This window comes from Topomyia yanbarensis, chromosome 3 (assembly GCF_030247195.1).
Source record: "Topomyia yanbarensis strain Yona2022 chromosome 3, ASM3024719v1, whole genome shotgun sequence".
In the NCBI taxonomy this organism is placed as follows: Eukaryota; Metazoa; Arthropoda; class Insecta; order Diptera; family Culicidae; genus Topomyia; species Topomyia yanbarensis.
Genome location: NC_080672.1, coordinates 91,878,771 through 91,901,367, shown reverse-complemented (window position 1 = coordinate 91,901,367; position 22,597 = coordinate 91,878,771). Strand labels below are relative to the sequence as shown.

The 22,597-nt window shown below is 38.9% G+C and overlaps 1 protein-coding gene and 1 pseudogene across 3 annotated transcripts in view; both read right to left on the bottom strand.

The window, feature by feature from the left end:
• Nucleotides 1-22,597, bottom strand: part of LOC131692488 (uncharacterized) — a 229,758-nt gene that overhangs the window by 144,462 nt on the left and 62,699 nt on the right. The window lies entirely within an intron of this gene.
• On the bottom strand, nt 4,592-5,288 carry LOC131692491 (ankyrin repeat domain-containing protein 49-like; annotated as a pseudogene).

The following is a 22,597-nucleotide window of genomic DNA, read 5'->3' as shown; positions in this document are numbered from 1 at the left end:
AACAGAGTTCGTGTCGTGTTCGAATTTGATACGATCTTGAGATACTATGTGATACTGAAACATTGCTTGAAACCAGCGGCGGATCATGGAGAAAGGTCCGGGAGGTCCAGATCCGGCCGAAAATTTTCAACTTGTTAAGAAATTTTAAACTAGTTTTGATTTTAAAGTAGCAACCCCTCACTGCATACTCCCTCCGGGCCGGTATGATTGACGATTTTTAGAGTGATTGCATAACCTTTCTATATGAGAAAGACAAAAATGTACCAAAGTCCAAAAAAGTCAATTTTTGTCAAACATCTCAATGTTTCATGCATTTTAAAGTCATTTGGCATCAAAAATACAAATTTGATTTTAAAAAATTTTCATTTCAGTTTATATGGGAGTTTGCTGTGTGATTGCACTCTTCAACTCGTAACTCCGGAACCGGAAGTCCAATCAATAAAAAATTCAATAGCAGCCGACGGGAAGGTTGTTCATTTGTTCATTTGAGACTAACTTTGTGCAAATCCAGCCATCTCTGAGAAACAGAGGTCACATTTTTTCCACATACACACATACATACACACACAGACATTTTCCGATCTCGACGAACTCAGTCGATTGGCATATGACACTCGGCCCTCCGGGTCGGGATTAGATTGACGAATTTTAGAGTGAATGAGAAAGGCAAGAACATTTTTAGCAAATGTTGAAAGTTATGCATTTTTTTGGTGAGCAGTTCTATGTTTCATAGACATTAAATCAATTTTAACTTCTCTTCCTATTTAATAAAGACCCTTATTACAGTACATCTCTACAAAAACGAGATCAATTTGAAAATAAATCTGAGGACTATGATTGATTGCAGAACTCTGGAATTTTCTATTGGAATGTTTTCAGGCAGGAATTTTATATTGATGCTATTAGACAACTGTGAAATCAAGATCAGTTACATATCAGGACCCCATTTCGACAATTTATCAAAAGTCCTCATGATGTTTACAACAGGTTATCAATCTACGGATCAGATAATTGTTATTGTAATATTGAATTAAATCAGTCTGCATCAATAAATTTTCAACTTCAATCCAATATTTTTTTTGGGTGTGGTGGGGGGGGGGGGGTGGGGAGCGTTGTATGGTGTTAAACCCCAAAACCTTCTCTGGGCTACGCCATTGCTTGGAGTTATTTATTTCGCTTTTCATTTTCCGATATGTTTCAGATCGATCCGATGGTCATTAGTTAGAAAAATTGCAGTCAGAAGGTTCGCACAAATGAACATTTTTGCACTGATAAGTTATCAAGTTCCTTCCAGACAACTTGGAAGTGTTCGGTGATTATTTCTAGCGGTTGTAGATAGAAAAATGAAATACAAAATTCGATTTGTCGAAATAATGTTTGGCTTATTTCAATGGATTATTTCTATATTGAACAATAAATAGGCGACAAAGAGTAATCCACAAACAAGAAGCCATAACTTTTAAAGTATTCAAAATAGATATTTGAAGTCTTCAGTAAAGTTATTCGCAAAAGTAAGAGCTACAAATTTGTAGAAGGCATCATTTCGATATAATCACTTCCAAGAAAATTTGTGAAAATATCTCACTCATAAGGGGATCAATCAGCAAAAGCACAATACCAAAAGAAAGGACATATTTCCTCCATTAAATTCTCCGAAGATACTATTGACCTAAAATAAGCCGTTTTGGCGTTAATAATAGATTACATGTTTTTGGTCATATTTCTGGCAATGGGAAATGATAAAAATCTTTCGTCCGCATTTAATGTTAAATATCTGTTTTGATAATAGTCCGATTTCAACAATCTATAGCTTGTTGGAAAGGTATTCGTTAATGCTGTCTAAAAACATATAAATTGTTAATCTATATTGTCAATTTCGGCAGATAGTTCAAAAAAACTGCGAAAAACGCCATTTTTACGCATTCAAACATTCATATCTTGGAAACTAAACATCAGAATCAAAAACAAATTAATAGCGTTCATACTGTTTTTTAGTTCTTTCATTTAAAATTGGTTTGGATAAGATCGGTTCAGCCATTGCTGAGAAACACGAATGAGAATTTGTCCGTTACATACACACACACACACAGACACACACACACACACACACACACAGACATTGTCCCAAATCGTCGAGCTGAGTCGATTGGTATATAAGACTCGGCCCTCCGGGCCTCGGAAAAAATCTTGAAAGTTTGAGCGAATTCTATACATTTCTTTTATAAGAAATGTAAAAATATAAAAACTCATTTATAAATATTTCACACTTCATGAAAACCAATAAAAAACAAAACGGCGGATCCGACTTTCAACTGTAAACAAAAAACCAGGCGGGTTACGCCTCTGCATTTCTAAGGTAGTGTATACAGGCGAAATTGACAGCATCATTGTTTACAAGGTCCGTAAACAGAATCGCCCTAAACAAAAAACCAAGTGCTTGTTACGCCCAGGGGGAATAAAAAATTTTCCCCTCCAGCGAGCACGGCGAAAGCCACATTCGATTTTTGTTTTTTGGCGACACTGCAGGGCGAAATTGAGAGTCGTCAAAACAAGAGGGCGACTCAAAAATGGCCTAATCAACATTTCATAACAACACTTGGCGAAATAATCTGTTTTCAATTTTATCAACGAAAACGTTATTATATAAAACATTTTAGTTATGCTTCCGAAAACTAGTATTGTTTCAAAGTGTTTCAATACATTTGAAGGCGCAGTATGCAAAAACTGTTAAAATACGATTTAATTTTCTGAACCGAATTTTCAATGCTATTTTTCTCGTTTCGATATCATTGCGACTTCGGCCCTTTGGTCGATTCATGATCGAATTCAAACTAACACATAGGATAAAATGAATCAAAGGAATAATAGAACAGAATCATCAAAATCAATGAAACAAAGAAAAAAATGAAGAAAATGTGTGAACGGGAAAAAATGATAAAACAACAAAAAAAGTAAAATAATAATATAAATAGAATGATTAAAATAAATAAAATAAATCAAAAGAATACCCTATCAACAATTGAGGTTTTATGGTAGTTTTATAGCCACTGATAAAACTTAGATTGCACTTGTAAAACTTTGATTGTTACTTGGGTACCATGAATAAAAGCACAAAATGAATAAAATAAACATTCATTATATTCAATAATAAAATTAAATAAAATGAATAAAATAAATAAAATTCATGAAATGAATAAAATAAATGAAATGAAGCACATTAATAAAATTAATAAAATAACTGAAATGAATGAAATATATAAATGTAAAAAAATAAAATAAAATAAATGAAATCGATAAAATAAATTCGGCAAATAAAAAATAATATAAATAAAACAATAAATGAGACATAAAATAAAAACCCGTTTTAATCCACCTAGTGGTGCAATTGTGCCTTTCTCATTTATCCAAACTACGATTCCATGGCCATGGTTATGTTTAATATAATGGTGGGAATGTCTATTACATATTCAGTGCGATTTACACACGTACAATGAATCGACAGCTACGAACTTGAGTTGCTATGTGTCGACGCTGAAACGCTTGAAACCAGCGGCGGATCCAGGAGGAGGGTTCGGGGGTTTGGAACCCGCCAAAAATTTTCAAAAGGTTAAGAAATTTTAAATTAGTTTCTCAACTCAAAATCATTTCAAAACAAATTTTTCACTGATTTTTCAGACCCACTAGGAAAATTTATTCTGGAGGAACTAGAAAATTTTATTCGGGTAGGGAGGTACATGATGAGCGAAGAGCGGTTTAGGGAAGGGCGGTGAGTGATGAGGAGGGGGTACCCTTCATCGTATTCCCCTAACTACGCCCCTGTTAAAATACAGAAAACCTGTGTAAGTCAAAAAAAATTGGCCGGGATTAAGTGGACGATGTTCAGAGTGGACGATGTTCTGTACGAGAAGGGCAAAAATGTGAATTTGCTGTGTGTCCGCACTCTTATACCCGTAACTCCGGAATCGGAACTCCGAATTTAATGAAATTCAAAAGAAGCCTATCTGAACGTTGTACCTTTCATTTGAGACTAAGTTTGATGAAATCGGTTCAGCCGTCTCCGAGTAACCAAAATGCTTATTTTTGGTCACATACATACACACACATCCATACGCCGGTTCCGTACTATCCAGAATTACATTTCAGCGAGTTAAACTCTGCGGTAGCTGACATGAAAAATTCAGTTATGGAAACGCTCAGGTGAGTTGTGCTGGACTATTTGTCGCCGCCCATCTTGGTTTGTGTACACAGGAACTTGGTTACATGTAGACATGGCTTCTCCAGTCCACAGTGGAGAGCGTGCGACTGGATATGTAGTAGCTTTGTTGTTGGGATTATTTGGAGAACACAGTTGTGCTAACATGCTGAAACAGATCGCAACCACCGGCACCGACGGAACCATTCTCAACTCTGAGCTAAAAATCTCTAACGAACCCCAATTGAAAAAAGCTCGTGTCGATTGAAACAAATATTGTTCACTTAGAACTAGAAATTTGATTTTTTTTTTGAGAAATACAAGCTCTATACTGCCGCATTTAAACCTTGGAGACCTCGTTTTAATGTTATCACATAACGTAAACTACAAAAATATAAACTAATCTGAAATCCCCGTTTCTACCACTAACGCTGACTGTGTCATCTTGAACATTGGAAACAAATGCCCGCTTCTTCTCGCGATATCGGCAAAAGTTTCTCAGGAATTGTTTTTTAGGTTTGGATTTATTCTTTCGTCCATCATCAAAGCCATAAGTGTCCTTCTATTATATTCGATACCGAGGTAGCGATGTGTAACAGTGTTTGATCCCCCTGTGAAACAGCGTTTATATCGGCACCGTGCTGAAGTAGTAGTGCGACGCATTCTACATTATTCCATTTACAGGTCTAATGCAGCGGAGTCCAACCGAGCTCGAGCATTCGGATCAGTACCGTTTTGAAGTAGTAGTTCAACCATCGTTTTACTATTGTTATAGCATGCTTTGTGCAACGCCGTATAGCCGTTTTTTAGCGATCACTTCTTCCACTACATATAGTTTGTCTAGACAAGGTGGCCCATAAAAATAATCGCTCTAATGATGCTGTAAAAATAGCTTATTACTGAATGTTGCTAAGTAAGCATCCGAGTGAACACCAACTTGTCGGATCTTTGTCTTCCTCAAACAAATCATCCGGATCATCCCAACCGCTGGCATCTTTTCTTCCAAATCTTCCAGAGCTTCGATTTCTTCTTTCTCGTTATCCACAATATCACGGGCAATTTTTTCCTGTTCAACGCCGGATTTATGTTTGGACATAGTTGGATACTTGGGTTTCAATATTTTGTTCAATCAAAATTTTGTTTGTTGTTAAAAGTTGTAAGTACTTTGTATATTATAACTACAATATCAAAATATAAATGCTGAACGTCACACGACAGTTCAAAAAACTGTCATTGATGTGGACTCAAAACGGCAGTTACCTATGCGTCTACGCATGGTCAGGATATTCGGACTAATAAAGTATGGCCACTTTCAGTTGTGCTTTATTAGGCAATCATACGCAAGTTTAACACCGCTAACAGTTTCTAGGATTAGGAAGGTTTTAAGATAGTATTCGTTCGTTAAAATTTTATGGCGAAGGAGGAAGCATTTGGGAGATTTTGGGTCATATTGCGTGCTCAATGGAATGTGTATCACCGGATTAGTATAGGCTAGTCAAACGCGCTCGCTGGTTTACCTGGAGAGTACGATCGGCAATTCGAGGTATATGATCCAGTAGTCGGATAATAGCGTGGACTAATCGGAGAATAGCTTGGACTAGTCGGAGAATAGTTTGGACTTGCCGGAGAATAGCATGGACTTGCCGGAGAATAGCATGGACTAGTCGGAGAATAGCTTGGACTTGCCGGAGAATAGCATGGACTAGTCGGAGAATAGTTTGGACTGCTCGGAGAATAGTTTGGACTACTCAGAGGATATTGGAGACCTGTCGGAAGGAAATAGTTATATGGACTAGTTGGACAGTAATGTGGACTAGCCAAAGAGTACTGTGAACTAGTTGAAGAGTAATGTGAACTAGTCGGAGACGCAAGCGCGTAATATTGACTATTCGATAAGGACGATGTGTATGTACTTGGTGATGACGCGGAGCGTGGAGACATTGATGGCCCAGGCGAACTTCGTCCTTTCGGCTTTTCTCGCATCATTTCTTCCAAAGTTCTGATTTCGTTCTTCTTGTCGTTCTCCATATCAAGGGAAAGTGTTTCGTTTTCCGCACTGGATTTGTGTTCGGTAATTACTGATTACTTACACCTGGAAGATTTAAATTTTTGGTAATTGTCTAGTTTAGAGACTTTAGTGACAGAGGTCCAATATACGAATTTATGCCAAAACGGTGTATTTTAACCTAAATAAACCGAATCCGAGAGCGGAAATGTAAAATGATTAACCAAAGTTTGGTAAACTGAAAAACTAAGTTGATCCGTTGGACGAGGCATCGATTAACCCGTAGTTGGAATTGCAAGCGAACCTGTATTTGCCAATTGTCAAAGCACTGCCAGAGTATTAGTAAGCACAACTTATTTTTTTTCAGTTTACCAAACTTTGGTTAATAATGTTACATTTCCGCTCTCGGATTCGGTTTATTTAGGTTAAAATACAACGTTTTGGCAAAAATCCGTTTTAAAATTGGACCTTTATCACTAAAGTCTCTAAACTAGACAATTACCTAATTTTTTGAAATCGGTCTTACAAACATTAACTTTTTTTCTAACTCCTTTGTTCGGTTACTGGATACAATCAACTGTAGCTACGTTATTTATCACAACTATTCTAATACTCAAATAATTTCCAACGCCAAATGGTAGTTCAAAAAAAATTACGTTCCACAAGCGCAGTTGGAAAACCAGGTTGCTTTGTTTCATTTTATATCAAGCATATACGTTTCATTTGAAATGCGCCTTTCAACATTTCATTTGAAATGCGCCTTTCATGTTCCCTCACGCTTGACTAGGGGTTTGCTCAGGAACACAAATATCACAACAATCCGGCGCTAGCTTAGTCCGAGCACTAAGTTAGTGTCGGATTCTGATGAAACGAAGTCGAAACGCAAATTGCATAACTAATTTAATCAGAATGAATCCAAAGAAAGAAACGAATACAATAGATAAAATGAACCCATAAGACCAAAATGAATAAAGGGAATGCTGAACGAAATTAATGACTTAAATGAAATTACCATAAATTTAGAAGCAGTCATATATATTCGAAATGAATAAATTAAGCAAAACGAATAAAATCCATGAAATAAATAAACTGAAAGAATTAATTAATATAATAAAAATGATTTAAATAAAGTAAATCAATAAAACGAACTGTAACGGACTTTGAGAACCATCGTTATAGAAAGTCCTGAAATGTTTGGAAAAATCCCATTATCTAGAGTATGGCTGATTAATGTACAATGTACCTTTTTGTGTTTCTTATCTGTTTTGACCTTTTCTTTTCCGTTCTTTTGTTCTTGACGGTGTCAAAGTATTAATTTACATTGATGTAAATAGAATGGAGTTTGCAGTGTCTAGGCTATGTTGTCGATTATATTATTGTCGATAGAACAAAACCCGCACATTTAGTCGATTACAATGCAGTCTCTTTGCAGTTATCCTTATAGCTTGCGAATTGTTTCGATCGGAATTCTCCTTCCGGAGATATAAATTAATGAGTCCTATACAAATCAACATCATGAAAAAGACTACCAATTGTGACCGCGATTGAAACTTCAATTGAGGCGTTCTCAGTATAGAGCAAATATGGACAACTAAAACCTTCCCTATAAGTTAGAAGAAACATTATACCTGCATCTCGAGTCGAGAGATTAGGGGGTCTTTGTTAGGATTCAATGATCGTACTATATCATCACAAAAAAGGTATTTTAAGTTTCAAAGTGACATATTTGGACATATGTTTCATTCAAAATTCAATAGAGATACGAGGAGTTAAAAAAAACACGTGGAATGCTGCTTTTCAAAATTTTTATCTTCAAATATTTATATTACCCATTAAGCCAAATATTTTTCTGAGATCGCGAGGAGTTTCGTAATTAAAATGGAGTTTATGTAAGGTTCGATTTTTGGCCACATGCCTTCCCATACTGCAACGTTTCGAGGGGATATCCCTTCATCTTCAGAAACAGTGTTTGAACATTAAATAGTTAGGGACCATCCATAAATGACGTAGCATTATATGGGGGAGGGGGGAGTTTTGTATTTTGTGACGATGTGTGACGACAGGGGGGTAGGGGGTCATGTCATGCTACGTAGCTTTTTTAAAGGGGAATAGGGGTTGACCTGATGTCACGACAATCTTGCCCATTTCATCTAACTAATATCGTTTTTGATTTTTTTTAAAAAATTTACGGGGATAACGAGGGGGGGGGGGTGAGGGTTACCGTCAAGCTACGTAATTATCAGGGGGGTATATGGAATTTTGTTATGAAATGCTACGATGGGGGAGGGGGGGTGTTAAAAATTACTCAAAAAATGCTACGTCATTTATGGATCATCCCTTATAGAATTTTCATAATACAAACAATTTGCAAATTTTCGCAGAACTACAAATATTTTCTTTGCCAAGTGGGATGTAATATATAAATCTGTTACCGTGAATGACTTAAAACGCAAAAGCTATTTTTAAGGAAACAGCAGAGACAAAAAATTGTTTTGTCTTCTGAACCTGCACAATTATACTATACTACCATTTCTACCAATCTTGTTGTAAATAATGTAACTGGTCAATTTTTCGCTATGACCAGTAAACCCTAAATATTGTAAAAGAAGTCAAATTGAGATGTATAATGTTGGGATTTAAAAATAAAGTTGCACTCGGTGCTCTGCGCGTATAATATGAATATGAATCATATGAGAAATCCATTATCTCACTACTAGGTGGATTACTTTATGATCTGTTTATTAATATATCATCCAATATCTACCTCACGGCTAACCGCAATGCTAAATCCAAGGGGTAAATTTTCAATTTTTAGTGAACTTACATATTAATTTTTAAATTCATACAGTATTAAATTAAATTTACAAAATGTTTTCGGAATCGAATTCCTTGAAGATTTGTTTTCATATCCCGACATTCAAAATCGGTTTTGTTTAACCCCCAAAATACCAATAAAGCAATACTCTTTATGTAACGGTCTCATTATTGAAAATTGGTATGCGAGAAAGTAAAATATAAAATGTCTAATATCTCCGCCGTTCGTGAACGGATTTTGACAATCTGTAGCTTGTTTGATAGATATTTTAGCTGCTTTATTCGAAAGTTATTTAATTAAAACATGTAGTATTTTGGTAAAATCATCTTCGGGTTTGTTTTCAGAAAGTAAACAGCAAATCCAACAACAAAAGTAATAGCGTCAAATGGTAACATTAGGTATTTCGCTTGAAACTCGCTTCATTAAGTTCGGTTCAGGCAATGTTTTCATTCTTTTAAGACTCTTGTTGACAAAAACAAAAAAGGTGGAAACTTAGGATTTTGCCACGCAAAAAAAACTTTTTTTTGTGTATGTTTTGTTTGCACAAAACTATTTATTTCCTTTAACTTATTCTTCTCCATGATGCAATTACATTTAAAATATTTCGTTTATAGCTTTTGTTGACAAAAAACAAAAAAATATGAAATGTTTTTTTTAATTTAATCTTTTTACAATTTTGATTTTATAAAAAATGTTACAATTTTCAGTGTATTATTCTGTGCAGAGCTATGCATTTCCTTTAACTTATTCTCGGATAGGTTTGCTGTAAAAAAATCGATGATCGATTTCAAAGTGCTAAAATTTGTACACCCTTTTGAAAAATTGCACTTGAGTCAAAATGATCCAATTGCCAGAGACAACCATGAAGATTCATAAACCGAACGCCTCTGCAAAGTCGTGTTCGAATCGCCGTTGGTCACGTTTTATGTGCGATCGCTTTCTCGTGTAACCCTCTCGTGCGGATTTCTGCACAAAGCAAACAGCGTTTAGAATTTTTATTTCATACATCCGCTTCGACAGTGAGACTGGATTCAGTGAGAGCGCCCTCAATCTCGACGTGACGCGATGGAATGTATAAATGCGATACTCACGCGAGAAGAGCTCGCGGGAGGGTATCTCATATGTTTGAGATTTATATCGTAAAAGAAGAGTTTGTTATTTGGAATTTAGTTCGTAAAAAAGGTTCGTTTCACATTGCTATTAAAATTCGTTAGTTGAGCAATATTCTCGATAACCCTAACAATATGCACAATTTTTGGAACGGGCTTGACAAGTAGATGTTGAAAATATACTATTGGAATCTTTTTGAAATCCAAGATGGCAACTTCCGGTTCAGAAATATTATCAATATTTGTTTGAAACATTTAGTAATCGAAGATGGCGACCTCTGGTTGAGCAATATCCTTGATAAACCTAACAATATGGGTGTTTTTGGAACGGGCTGGACGAGTAGATGATGGAAATTGTAGTCTGATGCCATTTTGAAATCCAAGATGGCAACTTCCAGTTGAGCGAAGTGTTGTATTGGGGTATTTTTGAAATGGGCTGAACGAGTAGATGACGAAAATTGACGAACGACGCCATTTTGGAGCCCAAGACAGAAACTTCCGGATGAGCTAACTTTTCTATATCCACATCATCACTAATTTCTATATTTATTTCCACTCTATAATTGTCCGATTCTGAAAATGCCCCTATTATTCAGATTATAGAGTATTTATCAAAACTGGAATTTGTCATCTTGAATTTCGAAATAGCTTCAGGCATCGATTTCCGTCAGGTGCTCATCAACCCATTCCGAAAACATCTAAACCAGAAGTCACCATTTCGGATTTCAAAATGGATTGAGATATCGGTTTCCATCATCTACTCGTCAACCACAATGCGAAAGTACCCATATTGTTGAAGTAATAGATAATTTATCTAAACCGGAAGTTAGCATCTTGGATTTAAAAATGGCTTTAGATATCAATTTCTGTTACGTACTTGTCAATCCTATTACGAAAATACCCATATTGTTAAGGTTATGGAGACTTGGATTTCAAAATGGCTTCAGTCCTCGATTTCCGTCATCAACTCGTCAACCTCATTCCGAAAATACCTATGTTGTTGAGGTTGAAGACTTTATTTAAGCCGGAAGTTGCCGTCTTGGATTCCAAATAGGCTTTAGACATCGATTTCCGTTCTGCACTCGTCAAGCTAATAGCAAAAATACTCATCTTGTTGAGGTTATGGAGATTTTATGTAAACCACAAGTCGTAATCTTGGATTTCAATATGGCTTCAGATATCGATTTCCGTCATGCACTCGTCAACCCAATTCCAAAAATACCAAACTTCTATTAGTAACTGTTAGCTAAGAATAAGTCAAATTGTATAGAACTTCATACTGTATTGTACGTACTAAAAACGAACTTGGTTTGTAAAAAATAGTTCGTTATTTAGAATTTGGCTCGTAAAAATGTTACATAAATCGAATATCACGTAAAAAAAGAATTCGTAAATGGAGGTTTCAGTGTATATTGATAAAATTTGTTGTGTGTGGTCTCTCTCTCCAGAGGCAGTGGTACGATCAGTGCCACAAATGCGATAGTCATGTGTTCTCCTGGGACGTGATCATAACCCAGGGATAACACAAAGGTTAATGCATTGGGCCGGAGTCCCAAGGGTTGCAGGTTCGAATCCTGCCTCTGGGTGGATTTTTTTCACATCATTGCTTCCGTTTAATTTACCAGTTCGATCTGATTTCCTTATTGTATACCACCGAAAAAAAAGAAATCGTTGTGCATTTTGAAGGTCAATAAATATAAAATGAAGAAAAAATATTCTGCAAAGCTTCCGGTTAATCCAATACAAATGGACGGGCCTTTCGTTTAACTCTGGCCGTAAAATTCTGTACAACCTTCTCGTCCTTCTCGTTCAACAGTTTTATGGGTTTGCTTCAGATTCCGCTTAATCTAATATTTTTCGATTGAGCAGAGTTCCATTTTTTGCTGGAATACCGTTTCAGAGTCTTTTGCTGTAATGACGGGAGCCGAAGTCCCCCAAAACAGCAGGGATCAATCGTGTTGATTCAGGAAAAGAAAGATGTTTTTCATGACACTCGTTCGCGTAAATTTTGTTGTGTTCGGTGTGGGTTGTAATGAATAGATTGCTTTTCAAGCTATAGGTACAGATTCTCTGCCAAACCAGATATTTTTAGCTAACTTTGACAGTTTTATATTCTTGAAAATATCCTTTCGGTTGCCATATACAACTCCTGCACAGAATTCTGTCTAAAATCAGCCTCTGACGTAGACGTCGTCGTTTATAACTGAAGAGCTAATGTCAAAATCAAAATAGAGGCATCATTCTACACGCACATACCTGCAAAATACAGGGTGGTCGGATTCTTTAGATGGTTAAGCCTTAATAAACAACAACAAAACAAGATTTTTTAGATGCACGATAAGTAATGCATCAAATTTGAGTTTATAAAATTTTGATCGTAACTATAACCCTTTACCTTGAAGATAAAATGAGACGAAAAATCTCGTGCCACTGTGCATCGAGTAGCACTTGTCGGTGATGCTCCGTTACACGGATTACAAGACAGTGTACGATTCGGTGAAACGAATTGAAACAGCTAATGCTTGAACATGGTTTTCCGATTAAGTTGTCTCGTTTTACGCAGAATGGGTCGGTGTGACATCCGACTCTTTTGCGTGGAATCTGCAATACGGTTGCCGTAATTCCGAACACCCGGATTGTTCGCGTTGGCGATGATGATGACAATGCTAGCAGAAAAACGAATCCGAATAATCGTTTAACTGTCGAAGAAACTCTACGAAACACTCATTAATAATCATTGAAAAACTTCCTATTCATACAAGCTGTAATCACTTGTCAATCCAACCCGATGCGAATGATTGCAAATGCCACCGCCAGTGCATCGTATTGTTGTTGTGCAGCGAGTCACTGTTGTTCTTGTAATAATATGCATGCATAGCCACAGATGCAGCTCGCTTTCCGTGTTTTTGATTGCACCTCTCGCTCGGCTGCTGGTCAGCGTTGGTGCCGCGGCTGTCTTCGCCTACCGTGCCTACCCGAGCAGCAATTGAGGTCTGCTTGCTGGTGTTGGTGTGTACTCTATGGTGTATACTTGGCATGTGCGATTTTGTTCCACTCTCTGAATTCTCAAGTGTTTACAGTTTTTTTTTCTATGGTTGGAGTGAAGGTTTTTTCATTGCTTATTGCATGTTGCACTCGTTTTTTATAGACAAGCTTTTGCCAGACACGTACACAATATTCACGCGGTTTGTTTACGTGTTTTTACGTTTTTTCATATGTGAGATAAGCGTTGGAGTCATTTGAAACCCGTTCAATATGATCGAATAATAACTGTTATCCCTAATCCGAGATTACGAAAAATCGGATATTCTATCAAAAAAGATACTAGATGTACGTTAGATCGTAACTGCTAGGTGATCAAAGCTTGCGGTGGTTTCTCTGTTGCATTTGATTTGCGTCACGAAATGCAGTGAACAATTTTCGCATCCGACGGCGCCTTGAAAATATGCGGTCAGCTTCGGTCCCGTGGTTCGTTTTACGTTTTTGGTTCGTGGGACTGGGTATGGGTAGGTAGACAGACGGCAGGAAGTGCCGTTGTTAGTAAATAAACATTTGTTTGTTTACGGTTTCCCCATCGAGCGAGGTGCCTGGCGCAGCAGTGCACAGCCTGGTTTTGTTGTGGCGGTGAATGTGGCTTATTTATACTCTCCGCCTTTTTAACTGTTATTTGGAGCTGCAGCAACGGATTGCGCCCGCGCCGCCGCTGCTGCAGCTAGTAAAGCTAACGAATGATATGCACATACCAACAACGTGCTTGCAGTGTAATAAAGCTATTAGCAAACAATGGTCGGGGCACAAAAAGGAAAACTGTTTTCTTTTTCTCTAACGATCTCTCGGCTGTGTGTGTGGCGTAAACAGAGAAAAACGTCATTAGGAAGAGATCCGTCGAAAGTGTTGAAATCGGTACGAATTAGCATCTTAGATCTATGTTAGTAGCGATTGGAGTGATTGCGACGCTTCAAAGCGGTACCAATTTCAGAAACAAGATTCTTTGTTCTGTCAGAAACGATTAGTCGATGTAAACAGTGGAAGTTGTTTACGTTTTTGTTCGAGTTAGTTTTTTTATTCAACGTGGAATACATTAACCTAGAACCAGTATTCCTACAAATCTTTCTGATATTCCCATACTGATGTAAACAACCTATGCCCTATTGTAATTTTGTTTACTTCCTAAATTGAACGATATAAATCAGGGCAAATAAATAATTTCCATTATTTCTTGTTAAATTTTCATTCGGTCTACTCAATAATAAGCAAGAAATTGCATAAAATGCACGAGATTTAACAAATGGCATATACATACACTCAAGTTTTTTTTGCGCGGTATTTTTTTACGCGGTTTTTACGCGGATTTTGAAATTTACGCGGTTTTCATTTACGCGGATTTTGAAATTTACGCGGTTTTCATTTACGCGGTTTTTGGAATTTACGCGGTATCCATCAACGAGGTTTCCTTTAACGCGAATTCTTAAATTTAAGTGGTCTTCATTTACGCGGATTTTGAAATTTACGCGGTTTTCATTTACGCGGATTTTGAAATTTACGCGGTTTTCATTTACGCGGATTTTGAAATTTACGCGGTTTTCATTTACGCGGATTTTGAAATTTACGCGGTTTTTATTTACGCGGATTTTGAAATTTACGCGGTTTTCATTTACGCGGCCTGTATCCCCCGCGTAAAAAAACCTGAGTGTATGTTGAACAGGCCAGTAACTGGAAACATTTACTAACCTATATGAGCCATTCCGTGGAGGTAAACAAATCTTTTCTACTTTGGCTGAATCTTTGCACAGTTATTTCAATTATCGTAAAACGTTATTTTTCGATATCATAACTTCATATTTCCAATAGGGCCTACGTAAAAATAAATCAAACATTTCGCAAAACGGTTGGATTGATCGAAATCGTGTGTTGTAGTTGTGTGGAGATAAATTATCGTTAAATCGTGTGAAAACTATAAGTTGTAAAAAGGTTTCGTGCAGCTATTTTTCGCAAAATCCACGAATTTTCGATCATATGACCACTACAAAACTGAATGAGATATCACTTCGGTAAAAGTTTAGCAACTTCTCCTAACAAAGATGGATTAATTTGCAGGTAATAAAATTATCGTTTTCATTATCGCTTGCAGTGGTTTTTACAATGCCTATACTGCCCATGATCGCATATTTGTCCAGTTTTCTATGGGATTTCCTATCTTTATGCGACTGATTTGCGATCATGGGCAGTATAGTGACACCTAGTGGTGAAAATGCGAGCTAATTGGTTTTCTCCATGTAAAATATCGGAAGATTTCAAGCACTTTGATCCGGTTTTATACCCTTTGGAGCAAACACTCCTAGTGGGACTAGCAATTGACACAGGAGTGTGTCGATGGGGGTCATTTTGCCTAGTTGGTCTGATAATTAACTCTATATTAAATCAGTGTAATAGGCGCCGGTGGTTGAGTGGTAAGCGTGACCGCCACTCATTCCAGTTGGCCTGGGTTCAATTCCAGCCGAGGTCGTTGAGATTTTTCTGAGGTGAAAAAAATCTGTGGTCACGTCTTCCTTCGGAAGGGAAGTGAAGCCGTTGGTCCCCGGTCCATGAGTTGATGGATCGATATCTAGTCCAGTTAGAGTGGAGTCACCTTTCTGGCGTCGGTAAAGAAGATGTAGAATCCAACTTCCATACTTACTAACAAATAATCCTCTTCACGTGATACTTGTGGAGTGCGTAGTAGTGAATACGGCCTCTAGCAAAAGCAACTATCGGGCTAACAATTCCTTCCCTTTCCTTCCGCGATCTATGTTCGGGCCTGGTCGGCGCTGGTAAGGATCCAATAAACACTTTAGGGTTACTGGGAGTTGCACATTGAAAGATGTTTCGCTACTCCCAAGCATAATTATATCTACTGATTCCCTGTGCAACTTCAGCGCTAGTCCAGATCGATAACAAAGTAGCAGCCAGGATGGTTGCACAAGCTCAAGTTCTATATTAAAGCAGTGTAATAGGTAAAACGGTTGACAAATTAAGAATTGTATTTAAAAGAATGAAGCTAAAAAAATCTGCTTCACAGACGACAGGATACGAAACTAGCACTCTTATCAACTCAGTTCTACCAATCCACAGGCCATCGCAAAGGTTTCCGCACCCGTCTTTAAACACTTGTTACAAAGAATAGATGGTATTAGTCGCTACTAATACGTGTCTGTCAAAATCAGTTCAGAAAATTCCGAGAAACCGATGTGGACAAATCAACAAATTTTGTTTTGTAACCATACTCTTCAACTCGTAATCCGGAACAAGATGTCGGTTGAAAATGAAATTCAGTAGCAACCTATGGGACTATTATTCCTTTCATTTGAATCTTAGTTTGTAAAAATCGGTTCAGCCATCTCCGAGAAACCGATGTGGACATTTTGTTAACAAATCCGCACATACACACACACATACATACATACATTCATACATACAAACACACATACATACACACAGGTATTTTGCGATCTCGGCGAACTGAGTTGAATGTTATATGAGACTCGACCCTCCGGGCCTCGGTTAGAAAGTCGGTTTTTGGAGCAATTGCATAACCTTTCTATATGAGAAAGGCAAAAGAATAATATTTAATTAGCTTAATCAGCATGAGTTCAATGTTATCTTCATGTGATTATATTTTGAAATGTTGGTGGAATGGGTTTGAAAGTGGAGGGAATGGGGGGTTAGTAGAGTGGGAGTGGAGGATGCGTCAGAAATCCTTCATCTTATTTCGGTATACGGGGTGGATGAAGGAAATGCGGGCGTGAGGGTGGTCCAAGGGGAGGGGAGTGATGAAGGAGGGAGGTGTAAGGGCAAGGCGGGGGGGAGGTGCGGCGACGCAATACTCAACTGCATATTTTGCCTTCCATTTTAGACTTGGTTTGAGAAAATCGGTTCAGTCATCACCGAAGAATCGATGTGACTTTAATTGTGGAATATACCCGGAATTCCGGACTTCCGGAGTCGTCGATAGTGGACAATATATTCAAAGAATGTTTGATTGGCAATCAGTGATCTAGGTCTGCGATTAGAAGTAATTTGGTGACCATTTCAATAGTTTTAGCCTCTGAGGTATTACGATTGTACCGATGCATATGGGAAATTCCAGTGTATCCTTACTAACACTCCTGTAACTCCGGAAGCAAGAGTAAGAACCGAATGAAATTCAGCAGCAGTCAATGGTATTACTGTATCTTTCATTTGAAATCAAGTTTGTGAAAATCGGTAGAGAATTCGTTGGGGAATGGGTGTGATATTAGCTTAGGAACTTGGCGGGTTCCCCGGGGGCGTCATGAACCGTCATAGGTGTCCAGTGTGGTCAAAGCTGCTTTGATTGATCATTAGTGATCCAGACCCGCAAACTAGAGTAATGTTACCTCAATTTTAATATGTTTTACATCATTTGAACAGCATGGTGGTACCAGTTTATATGGGAATTTGCTGTGTGACCGCACTCTTCAACCCATAACTCGGGAACCGGAAGTCGGATCAACTAAAAATTCAATAGCAGCTTATGGGAGCGTTATACCTTTCAGATGAGTTTAAATGACACACACATACATACACACACAGACATTTGCCGATCTCGACGAACTGAATCGAATGGTGTATGACACTCGGCTCTCCGGGCTTCGGTTCGAAAGTCGATTTTTACAGTGATTGCATAGCCTTTCTTTATATGAGAAAGGCAAAAAATATTTTTGTGGAAGAATTAGCCGATAAGCCGATGATCTGGCAAGGAATCTTCAGTTGTGGTTGGAAGACTCCGATTTTCACTGCAACGAACAATATGAACGGACAATTAGACATCAAAGTATGTCTAAAATAGCTGAAATCAAGCCATAGCTGCAGAGCTATCCCTTTATCCTTAACGCGCACATTCTCTCATTCTCCGGCCTCTATCTCATAACCAATCGCTGCTGCTTCCCAAGCACTACAAAGCTCACTCCATTATCTACCTTCTCGCTGTCACTGTAGTAGATGTGCTAGTCCCACTGTTGGGATTACAGCACAGAATTCTCGTTTTGCTGAATCACGCTATCGTATTCCCTGAAGTGCTGCAATTTCCACTATTATTTTTGCAGCTTCCGAGCAATTAAAACGGTAGGAATACAGTAGTCACCAATCGTGACGCCCACACCCCCGTGCCGGCTCTGACAGAGGATATTCCACATTGTAGCGATACTCCACCGGCGGCTGCTGGCGTGGGAGGTCCGGACACCGTCCGGGTAAGTACCAGTACACTCAACCCCGATCGAAATCCATCTACCGGAAAATTTTCACCCACAGGTTCAACTACCAGAGAGATTTACAGCTGACGGGAGTAAAAGTACCCTCACCGAAGCTGGCCCTGTCCGGGGTAGTTCCGTCTCGCTGCGCTGCGTCTCCGGCAGCTGCTGGTGCGGGAGACTCGACCTCTCACCGGGCAAGCTCGTCGTACGGTACACTCAGTCCGGAACTGTCTATCTCTCGCAAGTACTCACAACAACGTCGTCGGAGATTATGGGAACCCTTCCTTGAGCCCCCAACAAGGGTTAAGCGAAATAGCGGTCAGTGGAGGAGGAGGAGGCGCAGCGGAAATTAACCTACCCTCATCTAGCCTTCACTCCACCGCTTCAATCATCAAATCAACAACACGGGCCCTGCAGTGGAATACAAATGACTTGCCTATCTGCTTGGTCCTGAAGGAGACGCACATCTGGGATTAGACGAACCCGGTATCATGGTTTGAACACCGGTATTCGTGGGACGCCGCTAGTGGGGATCATCTACCAGAAGGGAGTTTGGCCAACCAGGGTCGATGTGACATCCCGACCGATACCATTGGATACCGAACTAATAGCCGTCGCTAGGATGGGAACCTGTCAGGTTACGTACGCCCAGAAACCACCTTCTGCAACCCGCCGAAGGCGGTGGCTCTACATGCTGGCGGGCCGGACCCGCTACGAAGACACCATCGACGATCTAATAAATCGGGACGAGTCATACACCCCGGAGGAACTCACCAATTTATTCAACCTGGCCGGCGTTACCTGCATCCCCAGGACAAGTGGGAATCCTCCTGCATGCGGTGGTGCCCTGAGGTCGAAAGAATCCTAAGAGCAAGCCGAACTGTGCTGCTGGCACTGAAGAACACGACGATCCACTCCGAAGCTGATCACTTCAGAAAGGCCAGGAAAATGGTTAAAAAGGCAAACACACCAGCTGGATCAGGTTTCTGGAAAATATCTCTTCAGACTCCTCAGCATCAGAGCTCTGGCGTAGAGTTAACGCCTTAAGCGGAAAGCGGCGACACAGCGGTTATGCCATTACTGTTAACGGGTGCACGACGATCCTCACCACGACCATCGACGAGCAAAGTAGGTACTTCACGTTCTCTGCCGAGGCGTCGGATATTGCGCTTGTTGTGGCTCAGGAACCGGAAGATACACCCGTTATAGTGCTGTCGGACTCTCTGTCAGTCATTTCCGCCTTCGAGTTGGGGAAATGCAGTCACCCTTTCATCCAGGCTATCTAGGCCGAATATGATCCACTCACAACAATTTTCTGGGTCCCCGGTCACTGAAGCATCGACGGCAATGAAAGAGATGATCGCCTAGCGGCCAAGGGGAGACACACCCGCCGACGTCTCACCCGACTTGTCCCGGTCGCTGATACTCTGGGCCAGCTGAAGTCGAAGATAACTGAAACTTTCGTAAGCCATTGGCGTGGTACAGGCTAGTACAGGACATCTTCAACGCGTCAAAGGCTCGGTCGATCGATGGACAGATCGAACCGATAGAAGAGAACAAGAACACTGTCGCGGCTTAGAGTTGGACACACGAAGGTCTCCCATGTCCACACAGTATCGTGTGTCTCTCTTAAACCTGTGCTACGTGCGGAACCCGAACCACATATGCTAGTGAACTGTCTGGAGTTCGACGACCTCGGGCAGCACTATAAATTATCGCTTTTCATCAAAGAGCTTCTTGCCAACGACCCCGCCCAAAGTACTATTATCCTTTCCAAAGGACGCGGAATTACTCGACCATCTTTGACAGAGCCACCACAGCTTTAAAATATACCAGCGGGCTTTTAATTGCTCACACAATGTGCATAAAGATCGATACCTGTATACCAGTAACAATACGCGTGTATCAGAACAATAATTTGTAAATTCGATTTAATTTGTACAATGCAATGTCAATTACGTCTCCTTTTATCCTTTTACTTCAGACCGTGTGGACCGTATAATAAAAACTTTCAGTATTACTGATCCAATTAAAAGTCTGAAATTCTTGCTTAGTATCCTGACGGAATTCTGCTTAGTATTTTTATTTTATCCACATCAGGATTCTGACGGAATCATGCCAAAAATTGTGATGGAATCAGAACAAGGGAAAAATCTAGGCAGGATCCGTTGCAATTTTGAGCATGATCAAATCAAAATACTGAGGTAGCAGGATTCCTTCAGAACCACGAGTAATAGCTATATTTCAACGTTGGACACTAAGATCTCTGCAGCAACTAGTCTTCTTTGTTACTAAATTAATTAGAAAATAATTACCACTTAAATTTTTGATGAAAGAATGGAAATAAAAATGTTATTACATATTTTTCAAAGCTGCTTAAATTCTAGTTTCTTCGTTCACTCAGGACAAAATGTCCCCAGTTTCAGTGTAATATGCCCCACAATAAAAGCATAGTATGCGCCACAGCAATCGGTGAGTATATCACAAAACAATAGGCTTATATGCCCTAATCGAATAATTAAAATGTTTATCTTGCTAAAAAAAAGCTCACACGTTGTATGAAAACTTGATTCACCTTAAGAAAATTAGTATTACTGTTATTTAAAGCTCATAATTAGCTCAATAGGTGCTTTTCGGTTGTGCTAATAATGGTGCATACCATCCAGAAGTTCGTCCCGAGTCTTTTCAATGTATGGTGAAAATGCAACTGGTAAAACCTATTTTTATTCCCTGTCACACGGTACAATGTCAAAAACAAAAATGTCATTTTATGGTGTTAAAACAATTTCAAGATGTTTGCCAATATTGCACGTGTTTTCGAGTAATTTCACGAAACCGATTAAACAACATTAAATTATTATCAGTTGACAACCCCGTTCATGTCAACATTATCTCTATTGTTTACATGGGCTCTCAGTTGACGCAGCAACCCGGACTTTGACGAAAAAAAACCAAAACGACGCAGATATTGCGCGGGTACTTAAAAAAATGGAACGCGCCATTCAGCTGCCACACAGTCATTGCCTTTCATGATTCAAACGGTTTATTGGCCGAAATGACGAATAATAACAAAGCACGTAATTTCTTGTTCGTATTCGTAGCGCTGTTTTTCTTCTTTTTTTCGGCGAATCTTCGACACCAACTACAAGCTCACTGAATTCAGCAGGCGAGGGTGCAAGGGGGATGGCACATTACTCTCGAAATATTGCAGAGAGAGAGAGAAAGAGAGAAGCCACGGGATGGGATTTGTTTTTCTTTCCGATCCACTTTATTCATTAGGTACTGATGACTGGTTGGCTTCGTGGAAAAGTTGATGAGAGGAAAGATGAGGACTAGGCGAAGAAAGTGGGAAACCTATAGAGTTCCGTTAATAGTAGCAACCGTTGTCAACTTTCATCCGAGACGCTTTCTGCGACGACAAACAGCTGTTAACCAATCTGCTTCTTATATAAATTTCCTTTCCTTTCTGGCCTCTAGATTTATTATATGCAGTGTTTGTACATACTTACATACATAGTTCGCTTTGCTTAGTCTGCTTGCGCTCGTGTGTCACAAATTAGGCGTCTTCCTCTGCTTCGTAGTTTCTTGAGTGGCCGCCGTAACCGGAAATGGGCCAGACGGAATAACTGGAGGAGGTCAAAGAAAGGATTTGGGGGAGATGCAGATGTTTCATGAGGCTTGTCAATGTTCGTTTTGATCGTTTCCTGAGATAAAGGGCCAACTATAAACAAACTTCAATTAAAAGTTATCCAAATAATTTCGCCTGTATTTACAGGTCAATGGAAAACAATTACAAACAGCAAGCTTAGAGTTGAAACACGAATAGTTATGAAAACAATCCCACAGTACAATTGAAAAATTACTGCAGAAATTTTGGGTACTAAACTAAATCGAGGTGATCTGCGCAATTATTCGTTCGAATGAAAATCAATCAAATATTCAATACATACACTGATAAAAAATCGAACGATAAAACCATATGAAATTATCAATAAAAATCGATTTTTTGAGTTTTTTGTTTTTGTCCTACGGAAAGGTTACAGGATCATATACTTACGACTGAGTTCGTCAAGATCGAAAAATGTCCATCCGTGCTAATACGTTAGAAAAATGTCCGTAACGATTTCTCGGAGATGGCTGAGCCGATCCACTCAAAATAAACGGTGTATCGGCCCAGTATGTTGCTATTGAATTTCATTTTGATCAGATTTCCGGTTCTGGAGTTAT